Here is a 15,524-nt window from a genome sequence, read left to right on the forward strand (position 1 = left end):
CTGTGAATCTAGCTCGCTGGGCTTTCATGGATTTCCATTTTGGAAGGGAAAAGGGTCACCTGTGACTGCAAATGCTCTTGCCTTGTTGCAGGCTCTTTGGATTTCAGCTGCGTGTTTCTGCAATGGCAAAGCATGTTTGTGATGAAAATGACTGTATACATATTTGTGCATTCATTATTTGAGATTTAGAAGGAGAGCAGACCTGTGTATGTGAGGGAACACGCGTGTGTGTATATTAATGTGTTCATTGCTTTAAAGGGAGGCGGCATAGAAATAATGGACACTGCACCAACATGTTTGTGCATAGGAAAGAGAGAGCACAAACAAAACAAAAAACAGCACAGGGAAAGGCAGGCATAAGGGAGAGGCTTGGCCTCAAAACAAATATTGGTGCATTTTTGGAAAGCCTCAGTAATGTTAATGGCAACTTCTTCATCCTGAAATTTATCTTAATGGTTTTGGAATTTGGACATTTCATAAACACCGGAAAGAATAGTTGGGCAAATGCTGATGGCGAGGGGGACAGGGCAGAAAATCCTGGAAACCTTTGTTGTTCTGCTGCCTGGTGACTGTGATGATTGGACATATAGCATTTCATTACTGTGATGTCAAATTCCAATTTATCATAAAGGCACGTTTTCCCTCTAAGGCTTAATTTAGGTTGAGTAGGCAGATTCCTTTAAAGGAGAAAAAGAGAGAGAGGGAGAAAATGAAGGTATTTATTATGCATAACTGAAAACGTTTCCAGCCCCCCCCCCCCCATCTCTGCTGCAAAGGTTGAGCCAGAGCTTGTGCTTGTCGGTTATATGCTCACTTTACTATCCCTGTACTTAATAAACATGTCTCTTTAGGCAGGGTCGGTTTCTCATGCTTTAAAAATGTCTCACGACCATTCTTTCATTAGCCTGCAAGCACAAGGGAAATAATATGCATTTTATTGAAAAATCTGCCTGCGTAAGAATATTGTACTGTTTTGGCAATAGTTGCTTTGATTTTTCTCTTCCCTGGGAAGCCACGTATTGAGAGGAAATGACAAGTATAATTTATGCTTGAACAGCTGAAGGAAACTAGAATGGTTGCTGGGTTTTTTGTGTTGTTGTGTTTTGTTAGTGCTGCAGATTCTGAAAGCGACTAGAAGGCCAAATCTGATGGTAATGCAAAGATTGCTGTTGTTCTGTATGGGTGTTGTGATACTCCTCCTGTCGGAAATGCTGTGTCAATTTTGTTGAAGTCAGTACTTTCAGGCCTTTCTTTCAGTGTGGAAACCCGTATTTAAAAGAGAGGTAGCTCACATGAGCGTTTTGTGCCAAGTGTGGTGTGCTTTTTGCTTGTTTTTAATTCTTCAGGGAAACAATCTGACTCTATAAAAGCTTTATCTTGGCAAGATTGGTACAATCCAACGAGGTGCTGAAGCACGAGCCATTTTCAGAGTCAGATCTCTGCATTTTACAGTAGATACCTGTGTCTGTTGAGGCCCATAGATCTGAAATCGGGTATAAATGTTTTAAAGTAATTGCCTCTTCCCCTAGAACATTGTGTTTATGAATATATGGGACACTGATTTAAATTGCATCAATGGAAGAAGAAGGAAAAATGTCACATTTAGTTTGAGAAATCTGCTAAAGTTGTTAGAGGGATAATACATTAAAAATTAAAATCAGAAAGGTTTTAAAAATACTCTGTAGTCTTTTAGCTGGAAATGCATTTTTTTCTCTCGTGATGGATAGTTTCCACATTCATTTATTTTTTTTAAAGGATCTTTGTCCACTGCCTCTCCAAATACTGGTTTTGAGAGGAATGGCTACTGTATCTAAACACTTCTCAGTGTTTGAAGAAAGCTCTCTTCCTCACAGGAAATCTATATGAAATCTTCTGGCATAAAAGTTGCGGGGACCAGGAATACACATACATTCTTTGTCACCCAGAATGTTGTACGGGAGAAAGTGTCTTGAAACGCATGGGCTTTTCAGAGTGCTGCATTCTGTTTATCCAACCGTTTAACCTCATCACCATTAGTATTGTTGTGGTTCTCTTTTAATTAAATGCTGCATTGTTTGGGGTGGGGATGGAGGGTGGGAAAGAAACCTCATCTTTTTGCCTCAATTACTTTGGTTTAGGGAAATACGATAAAGCAAACAGTCATGCGGCCTTTACAAAGATACTAAAAAGCTCAAATATTAACGTTTCAAGCATGTCAATGCTGCGGTGTCTTATTTGGGGAAAATACAGTCTCTAAACAGAACCCTATTTATAATGGAAGTGCAAGTCTCATGCCACAGTGTGGAAGCACACCTGATTTTTAAGCAGACTTTTTGGTAAAACTGAGTAGAGACCAGTTTGATAGTTTGTTGATTAGAGGCAGCATTGATGCCTAGTGGTCACATTTTCAATACTTTGGCAACAAACTGCCCATAATTATAGAAAATTACTGCAGATGCATTTTATGTGAAACTTAGAGATTGTTTGACAGATTGGGGGGGTGGAAGTAAGAAAAAAAAAAACGCAGGAAATTTAGAAAATCACACATTTTACTGTTGAATGATCTCTTGATATGTACTATTAAATCTGCCGTAATCCAGGGTTTCTTTAGGCCTCCTAGCAACCACTAGGTTCAAAGGCCATGCAAGGAGTTCATTGTTCATGCTGAATATTAATTTCCCAGTGGAGGACCAACTAGGAGGAAAAAACACTGAGGAAAAAAAACTGCAACAATATGGAGCTTTGACCTTGCATGAAAAGAGATGTTGAAAAGTTTGAATCCAATAGATTTCATACATGTTACTGAAAATGAGAGGAAATACGCTTAACTTTTTGATAGATTGTTACAGAATTGAAGGGAAAATAAATCATATAAAACTGCCTGAAATTTACAGAATAAAACCTGCTGAAACTTAGGAATGAGAGCTCTGAAAAGTCATGTGAAATAATATGTATAGTTTTTTGGTTTCTTTTTTTTTTTAAGATATGAGAAGCTTTCTGTTTTCTTTTAATAAAGAGAATCCTGGATTTTCTTTTAGCGGAGAGGTGATCTGCACATTGTGGTTGATCCAGCTGTTCAGTGCTATCAAAACTGAGTAGTGTTCTGAAAAAAATTTTTTTTCTGTAGCCTTTCTCAAGCTATTTTAATTGAAGTACTTGGTGTTCGAGGTAATGTGTCAGTTTGAGATGGGGGTGGTGTAGAGTAACAGTCTAGTGTACACAGCACGAAGGAATATCTGAAGAGCACTCTGCAGTGGTAAAAACTTTAATTCCAGAGCACGCTTATTTGAAGGTTACCCTCTGAAAAGCTTGCAGTTACGCTTTTGCTTTTTGCAATGAAATTTCATTGCAAATGTTTTGGTGCTCAAAAGTTTAACAGTAAAATTCAGCCTCAGTGTTACCCTACTGTTACTGGAGTTTGATTACCAAGTTGAGTCACAGGGGAGATGGAGAGAAGTATACAACGCTGGACAGCTATCCAACTGATTTTTATCTATGTGCAGATTGAATTGTAAGAGGGGAAAAAACATGTTTTCTGTGTTTGAGGGATCTTTGACGCAAGGTCCAGGACTTCATCTTCGCAAGGTCCAGGACTTCATCTTCTGCCTCCTTGAACAGAAAGAAGTATCTTGGGAGTCATTTGAGCAAATTTGAGTGTCGTGAATCCTTTTTTTAAATGTGAACCTACAAGGCTAATTTAAAAAATTACATTTGGAGATAACCATAGATGGTCAAAAGAAGACATGCTTTAACATGTTTGAGAAATTACAGATACACACAAAAGCTTGAACCTCATTCATTTCTCCTGTCCCTTAGTTTGGTTATCTAAGGAATATGTTCTAGCTTGAAAGCAGCTGTATTGTCATTAATATTTAATAGAATAATCAGTATTGCATCACCACTTTCTTCTCTCAGTGTGGTTTTAAGAAACACCGTCCAACTCATCTGTGTAACCGTAATGTGATCTCTTTGCCTCCCTGAATTCTGAATGGTTTTTGGCTCTGTTAGATGGAGCCGTAAAAGCTTGGAGCATTTGGTGTCATGGTCAGCAGAGCTGGGTTTGCCTTAGAGCTCCTACTCTGCCTCCCTGACTTTGGCCTCTGCTGAACTGGTGGACCGAAACCAGGTTGTTCCACCCTGTCGTTCAGGAGTTATTCTTTCCTTATTGTGTGCTTTTATCCTAAGGGCCCTTTCCTTTTGGGAAGTTGGTTCTAGACTCTGCCTTCCAGTCCATTTTTACCTCTAGGGCATCCACTTACCTTGAAAGAGAAACAGGAGCTTTCGCTGGATCCTTATCAGGGGAGAGGGTCTAATTGTGCTTCTGCCTTCGGACCACAAACTTCTTTCTGGCTCTTTCAGTCATTAAAAAGTTAGATGCCCTCTTTGCCTGAATTTATGGACTGGTCATTTTTGCACTGTTCCTAGCTCATTTCTGTTTCTTTTCCCCCTGGTTTCTTTCCTGAAAGAATACAAAACACAATCTTCTCTTCCTTCCCTTTGTTTTTGCTAATGTGGTTGCTTGTGTGGTGTTAGCTTTAACACTGTCCTACAGTGCTCTGCCAGTAGCTGTCTGTTATACTACTGTCTGGTCCTTTCCCACCAGATACCAAGATGTTTCCTGCGTGTCTTTGACTCTTCCACTTTTAGACCAAGCTCTGGACAGTGCGCTGTGTATAAGTTGTGCATCCTCCCAGCTTACCAAACTGCCTTTGAACGATTACCTGTTGTTCTTCCTGGCTGTTACAGCCTATGACCAAAGGGATCTAGAGCAGCTTTTGTTTATGTAAAATCTGAGAGAAAAAGTATGAGAGAGAAACAGAAGCCTGTGTGCATGTGTATGTTACCTAGATCTGCTCAAGATTTCAGCTCAAGATTTTAGCTCATTTCAAAGCACTCCGTCCTTGGAGGGCTAAGTTTCAAGCTATTTTTCCTCACCGGTCTGTCACTGCAGCTGAGAGCCTGCTCGTATTCAAAGTCCCTTTGTTCCCTTGGCTCAGTTGCTTGGATCTTCAGCCAGGTTGGGATGCTCTGAACGGCACCAGCATCATGGCACCAAAGGTTTTTGTTTCATTGGTGCTTGCTCAGAGGTCTCTGGTTTTATATCCAGTTCTGAATCTGATTCCAAGTCTGATTACATTTCTGTGTGCCTTTTCCAACAGTCCTGTGATTAATTTAAAATATGCATACAGTAGACATCATGATAACCTACTGAAGGTACAGGAAGCTCCTCTTTCAAGAGCAGACAACTGTTCAGAACAAGCACGGTATTGATTCATTACAAATAGCTCCAAATCTTTCACAGGCAAGAAGCTATGCTCTGCCTTTGTTGGCAAGTTTTGATAAACCTAAAGGGTATTGAATATCTCACCATTTTGGAATTGGATAGTAGCCACATCTTTGGAAAATGTGTTACTTGCTGGAGGAGGCTGAAATGTGAGGATTTGCAGCTCACCTTAGTTTAGTCCAGTGACCTATTCAGTTGTGAGTAACAATAAGCATTCAGGTGTATGCAGGAATGTTAATCAGAGATGCTAAACTACCACCTTTGTAAAGTTCTTTACACAGTTAGAAGTAGAATCTGGTATGAAGAATAAAAAGATGTTTTGCTTGGCACATTGTAGAAGTCCTCCAGAATGTGGGTTTCTTGTCAGTGTTCTGGGGAGGTTCTGTGGAGTGACTCAGTTCTGCCATCTGTAGCAGTCTTCAGAATATCCCTGTGAATAGTATTAAAATCAAGCCAACATCCTATCACCTAAACTCTGGGCTATGATATCTAGCCCATGGTGAAAGAAAGCAGTGGTGGAAATTTTTTTCAAATACAGTTTATTCCTGGCTCCTCCTGAAACGTTTTTGCTTGGTTGGTAGAGTCCAAATAGTATTAAAGCCATGATCAAAAATCGTCAGCTAATTTAGAGCTTGTGTAGGAATTGCTAAATAATACAATGCTAATTGTCAGGGGCTTGTTTTCTTGAAAAGTATGATACATAATAGTAGTTTGATCATTTAAAATAATGTAAAACTGTCAAAACTGGATAGTAGATGGTTCTGGTGGAGGAGATGTGAATCTGAGTCAAGGGTTACTCTTTTGAGAAGTGTCTAAGGAATACTTTATGCAAATCTGTTTAACCATTGGGTTTAATTTTTGCCAGAAAAAGGAAAGAGTAACAGCTGAAATTGAGACCTGAATGCCTGAGCTTAACTAGGACACTTGCAGTAATAAGTCTTTTCTTTGTGTATATATATGTAGGTAGATGGAATATGAAGACAGGAAGCAGAAACAGGGATTTAAAGCTTCTCTAGAAAACGACCTGTTTCTGTACTTGTCCTTGCAGTAGTTCTTGGTATTAAGGCCAAAGTCAACTTGAATACTCCTAGAGGAAATGCTTGAATATTGAAATTGCACAACTCCCCCAAACCAGCATTTGCTGCTCCCAAGTGACTACCTGTTACTAGCTATGGGTAGGGTGTGAAAGTCTGTTACAGCCAATAGCCTGCTTCTTTCAGTACATTTATTCAGGTGGCTACTCTGTTGGTGCTGCTTTGTATTGCACTTTTGGATGACATGTAAGGGCTGGAATTGTACAGACAGACTGGGGATTTACAAGTAGCATATTTAGGCAAGCCATATTTTGGAATGGGTACAGCAATCTAACTTATGCTCTGCAGAGCTTCTAAGCCATCTGCCAAAGGTAATTGAAAGAAGAAAACTTATTTTCAACAGGCTTACATCAGTTTAGAAAAGACTGCAAGTTCACCTTGTTCCCTCCCCCAAAGAGAGATTGAAACCACTGGGTTTGAAAATCAGGAGACAACGATGTGTTTTCAGTTATGTCACCGGTCAGCTTTGTTTCCCTGGGCAGTTTAGCTGTGCCCCTAGTTTAGTACACTTAGATAGTAATCTCTTCAGTAGGAGAACGGTCTTCCTTGTTTTATACTAACATGCTGCCTACCTCAGAAGAGGTTCTGTCACAGCCCAGCTCTTGAATTGATAATCGTAAATAAACATCCGAAACAGGTGCATTCAGTGTGAAGAGAAAAGTCCTCATTCTGCAAATAAAATTCTGCATTCAGATCAACTTTTGGACACCATGACTTTCATAGGAATTTTCCATCTCGCCTTCATGCAGGCTGAATACGAATCCTTGTTTGTGATACCAGCAGTAAATGATGTGGAATGATTGCTATTAAGTACTGTTATCACTTTTACTATGTCAACTAACCCCTCACAAACCAAAAATAGCTCTTATTTTTCATCAAATTGTAGAAGATGTGATTCCTATAATTTTAAAAGTATAGGAGTGGCTCCTCTTACTTCAGTGAGAAACATTATCTGTAGGAAATAGCTACAAATGCACAATTTATTAGAAATTTCAAGTTGTGGTGTTGAACAAATAGATCTTGATGGTCTTATTGGATCTGATGGGATGTGAGGGTAGAAGACAGAAGAGGAAGATGTGGAGGTAGCAGATGAACAATTTATTTGAGGAATTACTTTTTATTTATAGACTTCTGTGTGGACCTATGGTTCTTAAGGTTAATGATGGCCTGTGCGTGGTTGTATTGCACAGAAAAATGCAGGTGCTGTGCACAAGAATAAATGATAAGTTGTTCCTGCTTATGCTATGTCTTTTCTTTAAAGAAAGTAGCAAGAAGAGAAGTTTTCTGAGTCAGAGTAAGGCTTAGGCAACAGAGGTGTCTTTTGAGTCTTTCATTTTGTACCCATCTTATAAAGGTACTTCTGCTAAGTTTTGTTCCTTTGTGATCCATTAGAGGTACAGGGGGCTAGGCAGCACGCAGCACATGTTAGCTTTCAGTAGAAGCAACTTTGAAATGGTTAAGCAGTAAATGGTGTTAAACCTCTGTATGAGAGTTGTCCTATCTAAAATTGATGTTGTCCTGGCTAAAGCTGATATCCTCCATTGGCCATAATCGTTTCTCTTGCTTATGCTTTTATGGCCACAGGTTTTATTTTGAAAGGGAGAAAGTATGTCTAACAGAGGAGAACAGATTCCCTGACGCTCATCTTCCTCCTCCCAAACTCAATGGAGGTTGCAGCTGTGGTTTGCCTGGGACGCTGGTACTGAAGCAGTGTAAGAATCTCCTCTTGAGTTAGGGTCCAGTCCTAAATGTGATACAAGTGTTTTTGAAGCATGTTGCACACCCATTCTTGGAGTGCGGATAGCCAAGTACAAACCTGTTGCAAGCACTGCTCTGGGGAAGCTTTTAGTGATCTCCAAACACCACCTTCTGCTACCATTTTCCCTCCCAGCTGCATCATTTAAAGAAAAACATCGAATAGTCCTTTGTAGCGAATGTGACCTCTGTGTTTTGAGGCATGAAGAGTAGAATAGACAATTCAGAAATACTTACTTAATGTGGCCTAGAAAAGGCAAAGTTCAGTGAGAAACAGCTGAGTTTATCATAACACAGGAAGCTGTGTTGGGAGACCGTACATTATATAAACTAGTTTTCACACCCGTTTGTGTTTTTTTTGAATTTCCTCCATAATTTCCTATGAATTTCCTGTTGATGACCTGTGACCTAGTTTCAGAAGATGAACTTCTGACCATACGTGATAACGTTTTGAACACCGTAAGTTGGACTGTTGGCTTTACAGCCAAATAAAGATGAGGTACTGAATTTCATTGTGGTACTTAACTTCGCATCTTAAGTTTCCATAGCATTTTAGAGCAAAGTATCAATCTTCATTTTCACAGCATATTCTAAATTCTGCTCCCCTGGGAGTTTACATCCTTGGAGAATACAGTGACCTGGTTTTACTGCTGGTAAGCCTTTATGTAAATATTTGTTTTAAACGAGATGAAACGGAAATACTTTTACAAGGTTTTCTTAAGATCTCCATGTAAATGCTGCATGGCATCTGGGTGGGTAAAGCGAACAAAAACTTCAGAGGAAAAGGTTTATTGTCTCTAACGTTAGATTTGAAATAGCTGCAACACCCAGGTGCAAACCAAGCGTGCCAGCAGAACATCTCCCTTGAAAGCTGGAGTACAGATAACACTGGCTGTGGGAGGTTCCTCAAGGCCGCAGTGGTCCTTTGGCCTCTTGAGGTACCTTCAGGGCCGGTTTGCTAATGCAGACGGACGAACAAAGGCAGCAGCAGCATGGCTTGCTCCTGGCACGCAACCTGGCTTTGCTGGTGCTTGCCCGCTTGCTGGCAGGAGCTAGAGGGGGAAAATCCCTCCCCTTTGCCATGGTCCCGCCTTGGGAGTGGCAGAGGAGCAAAAGCAGGACAAAAAGTTAAGCTTTAGCATGACCAAATGCTTGTGCCTGATTTCAAGTCTTGTCTTTCTGTAAAGATCATTAAAGCAGCTTTCCGTGGGCAAAATAGCCTAATTAAACAAAGAACAACACAACATTAATTTTGTTAATGTAGTTGGGTTTTTTTGGCTGAAATTTGCCCAAACAAGTCGGCCTGTGGTGACAAAAGCTCAAAAGGTATCTGTTTGAATGTTTTAAGGTTTGGTGAAGTTATGAAAGCCATCTTTGGGGAATATTTGTGGGTTTGTAATACATTCCCAGGTCTTCCCTGTGCTATCTGCTATCACTGTGAGTGGATGTAGCTAATGTCTCTTCCTCTAAATAAAAATTTACGTTTGTATATGTTGCATTGGTTTATGGTGAAAATGATGAAAAATCCTAATGGAGATTACACTAATAGAGTACTATACAGAAAAGGAAAAGGGATGAGGTGTAGGGAGGTGATATACGGGCACATCCCTAAAGCAGTAGGATCATTGTGAGGCAGCGCTGCCAGACCGTGGCTCAGTGAAATCATTGGGGTTTCTGTATGGGAGTCCTTCTGTAGGCATTGAATTTCAGGAGCGAAATGTTGAAATCATGTCTGTGTGGGATCTCTAGATGAGTATTTTTTACAACAAAGAGAAGCAAAAAATATTTTTCTGCATTTTTCTAACCAACTCTAATACTGTCTCAATTGCTCAAGAACTTTTTAGACCTTCTCTAGAAAAAGGTGTAACCATTGCTAAATTAAATGTGTTCTAGATGTTTTTTTGTTACTAAAATCATGGAGTGTTTTTCTTTGAGTCAGTCTTAGGCTCAGTCTATGGAATTACTTTAATTGCAGAAATATACTCCGGTAACCACAAGTGTAAAATTAAGGCATCTTTTACAAACCTCACTCTAGAAAAAAAGCATTCTTAAATAACTGTTTTTCACAAGAGAGTGAAAGAGCTATTTAAGGTAGTGTTTATTTTATAACCATGTGCAATAACTTTTCATCAGATGCATTATCTGCCATATTGCCCTATCTAGCACTGTAAAGCATAGTTTATATAAGTTTACTTACTAAATGTTGTATGTTGCAAAACTTGACTCTGCACCTGTGTGTCAATCATTATATATCAAAATGCACGCTGAGTCTCTCAGGGTCCAATTCTGTCCTTTAATAGGCAAAGTGCACAAGTTTTTCTCTGACATTTCAGGTAGGAAACCTTAACATTATCAGTGTTGTGGCTCTTCCCTCGCCTACATACCATCTGTCTTGCACACATTCTTTGCCTGCTTCAGGGAATGGTAAAGGCTAAGGAGGGAATAGCTGTAACTGCTGGGTAATGTTCCCACTTAATTGAAGTCTGCCTTTGAAGAAGGGTCGTAGATTGGACAGCTAGAGAAACTGGGACAGGGTTATCAGGAGTCAGGGTGGGTGTGATGGACATGAACAAAAAGAAGAAACATAGTCAGAATTACTGGCCCTGCTGACATAGATTTGTGTATTTGTGTTCTTGTGTTCTGGCTATCAGAAATATGCTTCCCCACCTCGCATTTAGATTTCAGTTTAAGTCATCTAGCTTGCTGGATCTAAATCAGGACCATAGCTCCTTCGACTGAGCATCTCTAAGCACTTTTCAAAGGCTAATAATTGATACAACTTTTCTGCCTAGCAGATAATAATCTCCTTCAGTTTTTATCCCGTTGCTGATTGTTCCAAATAGAGAAATATGAGTGTGACAATACAGTACTCTCGGCTTCTAATAATTATTCTTTTTTATTTTAACAGTTTTCATTTTGATATATCTTCAAGAAATATACTAAAGTGAAATGTTTCGCTATAGCATGCATTTAGATAAATAATAAAAATGGAAGTTTAAAAGTTGAGGAAAAAAGCCTTATCTTGTTGCATCATTGTAATTCATTCACTGGCTAATGGGGCAGTTGGATGGGACAGTGTATTCCAAGCAATGCTAGTGCACACAAAATGATGTTGGCTGTTAGATTTTACTTGTGGATTGGTGTCAGTCCAAGGTCTTTAAATACTAAGTGTGAGACTAATACTAAGTGTCTGGCAATGCACCTGCCCTTGGGAGCTGTCATTTATCACTGGTAACAAGTTTGCTTCAAACCCAGCTCTTTCATACCACAGCATTTGACCTGACTATTTTGTTCCTAAATGAATGTGTGTATGTGATTGCTATGTCAGTGTTAGGAGAGCTATTTTGTCATGGGGACCAGCAAAAGGAGAAAAAAAAATCTGAAACCTCTGTAGTACACATTGTCATGTAATGGCAGTTTTTGAAGCAAGGTGCAAGATTTGGAAGGAGTGTTGATAGGACAAGGAGGCTGGCTAGCTAGAGGGATTAGACAGGAACAGCAGTGTGGAAAAATAGAATGTTGCTTTAGGGAAACGCACAATCCCAAGGTGGGAATTGTGTGACGACCTACCAAGGAAATGTGCCTTTCGTATCGTAAATAACCTAAGAGTGGCTGTGCCAGTTAAGACCAAGGTCCATCTTGCCCACTGTCCCATGCCCAACTGTGACCATAAACCAGTGCCTGAGGAAGAGGAAGAAGGCGGCAAGTGCATATGATACTTCCCTGAGTGTTTCCCAACCTCCAACTGTTTTTAGGCAAGACAGTTTGTCTGTTTAGTAATCCTCAATAGCTTTCTCTTCCAAATACATTCTGTGATACGTGTGGGGGTATTAGGAGCATGACAAATGCTCACCTTGTACAGTAGGAAGCTGCCCTGAGGTAGCCCTGAGTTCTATATGTTATCAGTGCTATACTTGCATTAGGTCTCATCCAGTCCTGTTTTACAGTATTTCTTACGAGTAGGGAACATGTGCAGATGTGAAGAAGATTTTGAAGCGCTCTATATTTTTTGGTGAGTGAAGAGCCTTAGATTGGCTGCTGGGTCAAGAAGCAAAATCAGTCCCCTCTCCCTAGATATTACACATACAAATTCCAGATTCCTGTAACTGGAATATTAACGGTATTCAAGTCATCACGCGTTCTCTATTTACATAAGGTAAGTTGTGAGATCCTGAAAGGAGCATTTATTTTGTGTGATCCTTTTCCACTTATTCATTCTTCTAGTTAGTTTTTGTTCTCTTAGTTCCTCCCTTTCCTTCCCCTCTGAATCCTGGGCATCATGAGCCATCTCATCCTAGAGGTGACACGTGCCTGGATGAGAGAGTTTTATTAAGCAGAAGTTTCCTGTATTACCAGCTCCTGACCTTCCAAGAATGTCAACTCTTGATTCACATTGCTTGCAGATCTTGGTGCCAAGACTAGTTTCCAAGTCTTCCACTTCTTAATCAGGCAAAACTATTGTTTCAAGATAGAATTTTCCAGGGAAAATACTGCAGAACTGGACCCTAACGTTTCGTAACTTTAAGGTACCTACCTTCCTTATTTTGAAGTTGTTGGCTGTCTCACAATACTGATCTTGGGAGAGAAGTAGCTGTTCAGCTAAGAGCCAAAGGCCATCCCTTTCCAGTGTGGCTCTCTGAGGTTGCGATGTGGTAGGTGTCTGAGTAAAGTGCTGATTTTCACAGAAGCTGAATGTTCAACATCTGTAAAGGCTGGGCCATTGGGCTGTGCAGGTTTTGAAATCCACATGTTGGGTAGTAATAGTGGTTTTGCATGTGGACCTTAACTGATTCGTGTGGTTTGCACACAGGCTGCTCTTGCAAATGATAACGGAGCATATGGCTGAATACCTGTCTGATTGCATCTTTTTATAAAGTAGATACATCAAGCTTATGTCCCCATCCCCCATCAGTTCGTAGGCCAGCATCATAAAAATGTGCTTTCTGAAATAGATTTCAGGTGTATAATGTTAACGTGGTTGGAGGTGACTATCGCACAGTAAGCATGCTGTAGGCATGCTGTAGGTCCAGTGCTGCCCAGTAATGCCAGATGTGCTGTGTGTGGCACAGGGGTCCTGCACGCCCCTGAAGGGCCACTGTGTGCCTTTGTGGGAATCATCCTTTTGCTGCGGAGGCTGAGGAGCAAATGTGGTGCTTAGTTGTGCTGGTGGGCCACCTCCACCTTAAGATGCAACTGTTTCCTGCTCCTGTTATTTCCCCTTGTACTCTTTCCTGCCCACGAAACTGCAACATTTTTTTCCATTTCCCTCATATATCCAAGGAGCTTACATGGAAAGCACGTGTTCCTGGTCTTGCCTGCTGCTGGCTTCTCCGTCTCGCGCACCAAGACAACATTTGTGGGGAAGTGTAAATCAGAAACCTGCAGGCTGACTTCACTGCATAATAAAAGATTTGTAACTGGTAAAAATGCAAAGGACAAATGCTCGAAAGCAAAAGGTGCTCTTTAATCTCACTTTACAAAACAGGTGGAGACTGTATACTTGTGTGTGCACATATATGTATCTATATATAATTCACACACAACTATGTTTTAGAGGTTATATACCATTTTAGCTTATATTATGTCCTCCTGACTGCTGCTCTTTGGCCTTCACCTGTCTGAAGTTTTTATACTCTGCTCCGTACCGTAGCATCTGGGCATGTCTCTTCCATACATTGTAAGTGGGAAGGCTAAATTGTGTACCAATGTGGGTTTATTTTGTTTATGCTTGTGTATGTTAGCAGGTGTTTAATTTAGATGTGCTTGCTGTTAGTAATTATAACTGATGTTGTAGACATATTTTCGTCGCAAGACTATGAAACATAAACATTGTTTGGAAAAATAAAGCAAACAGTATGAAATGTATACAGGATGTGACACAGTAAAAAAGATAGAAAAGTAGTGAAATTTTAGGAAAAGAATGTAGTTAAAAATATTAGGAATTCAGTCTCAGCAGTCTTAGCATTTGCCACTGCTCATTTGTGTGTAGAAGTGTTGCTAACCTCCATTGTACCATTTAGGTTCCCATGTGAGGTTGGGTTCTGTCCGCTCCAGTCTGCGGTCTGATCTCTTAACTCATTTCAGTGTATACTTAATGAGAACACACTGAGTAACTCCCAAGAGGATGATTTTAGAGTTGGAAGTTACTCTTACATAAAAGTTTTAGCATTTTGAATTCTAGTGCACAATAAGAACATACCAAACTTTCTCTAAAAGTAACTTTCCTATGTTCTGAACTCTGGGGGGGAAAAAAGCATGTATTTTTAATCTGTAGATAGGGAAAGGTATTGCAAATTCAGCAGCTCAACCAGAAGTGACAGCACAAGGTCAAATGCCAAATGTTTAACTTGGCTTCCTTTGTTGTAGGATCATTGAAAATGACCTGAAAGACCATGGGGTCTGATTCTTCCTTGTAGACCAGTGCAGTTCTGTTGATTTTAACAGAGTTGTTCTTATTTTATTCTAGAATAAGAGCAAAAACAAGGTCTTTGAGTCCACTGCTGGCCAGAGTAGAATACTTTCTCTAGAGAGAGACAGGTAACAAACTTGGACTTCACTTGATCACAGTCAAAGTGTCAGGGAATATCAAGGATCATTGCAATGTGAAAATTGGCACTCTTCAGTGCTCTTTCATTACTGGTGTTGGTTTATTCCTCATTTTCCTTAATTTAAAGGAGGATATTCATGCTCACATAGAGTCATACTGCATCTTTGCAGTAGTGTCGTTGAAATGAATGACATTACTGCTGTGAAAGCAGTGGGTTCAGTCGGCTCCTGCATGTGAGTGTAAGCCAGTGATCCCCCTGTTTGCACAGGGAGTGAGAGGAGACCAAGAGCCTTGGTGCTCAGATGGAGGGGAAGCAGAGCTTGTGCCACTTGCCTCAAAAGCACGTAGGGGAGGGAAGGGAAGGAACAGCAGTTTAAAGTGATTACTGCTAAGTATTCTTTTTAGGCAATTGTAAAATTAGGGTAGAGTGGCACATTTTGTGGTAAGATGCCATGCCTTGCTAAAATGTGCCACAGTGCAAGATCATACAGGGTTTACCTTTCTCTCCTATGATGCTGAGCTGTATCTTACTCTCACTTCAGTATTACAGACTTCCCCCCTGATTTTACTGAATAGTTTTATGGGGGGGTTGGACCAGAGGTGGATATGTCACTGGAGCAAGAGTACTTCTAGATTTGGAAGTGGTCATTAAAGCCATTGTTCAAAGGGAAATCTCTTGAGTGGAGACTGCAGGGTTTCCCTGCAGTAGTTATTCACAAGTCGCTGTTAAAGTGAAAAAAACAGGTAGTTTTTCTGAGCTGTGGAACTTTTGATGTCTGGTTTCTTGTGTCTGTCTTTTGTAAGGCTTCTCTCCCTTGTGGATACTCTGATGTCTTAATATTGCAGAGTTTTGGCTTCAGTCTTT

General features: G+C 40.2%; 1 protein-coding gene across 3 annotated transcripts in view; it reads left to right on the forward strand.

The window, feature by feature from the left end:
• The window catches only part of STOX2 (storkhead box 2), a 154,126-nt gene that overhangs the window by 75,340 nt on the left and 63,262 nt on the right, over positions 1-15,524 (forward strand). The gene's annotated exons all lie outside the window — the stretch shown is intronic.

This window comes from Dromaius novaehollandiae, chromosome 4 (assembly GCF_036370855.1).
Source record: "Dromaius novaehollandiae isolate bDroNov1 chromosome 4, bDroNov1.hap1, whole genome shotgun sequence".
NCBI lineage: Eukaryota > Metazoa > Chordata > Aves > Casuariiformes > Dromaiidae > Dromaius > Dromaius novaehollandiae.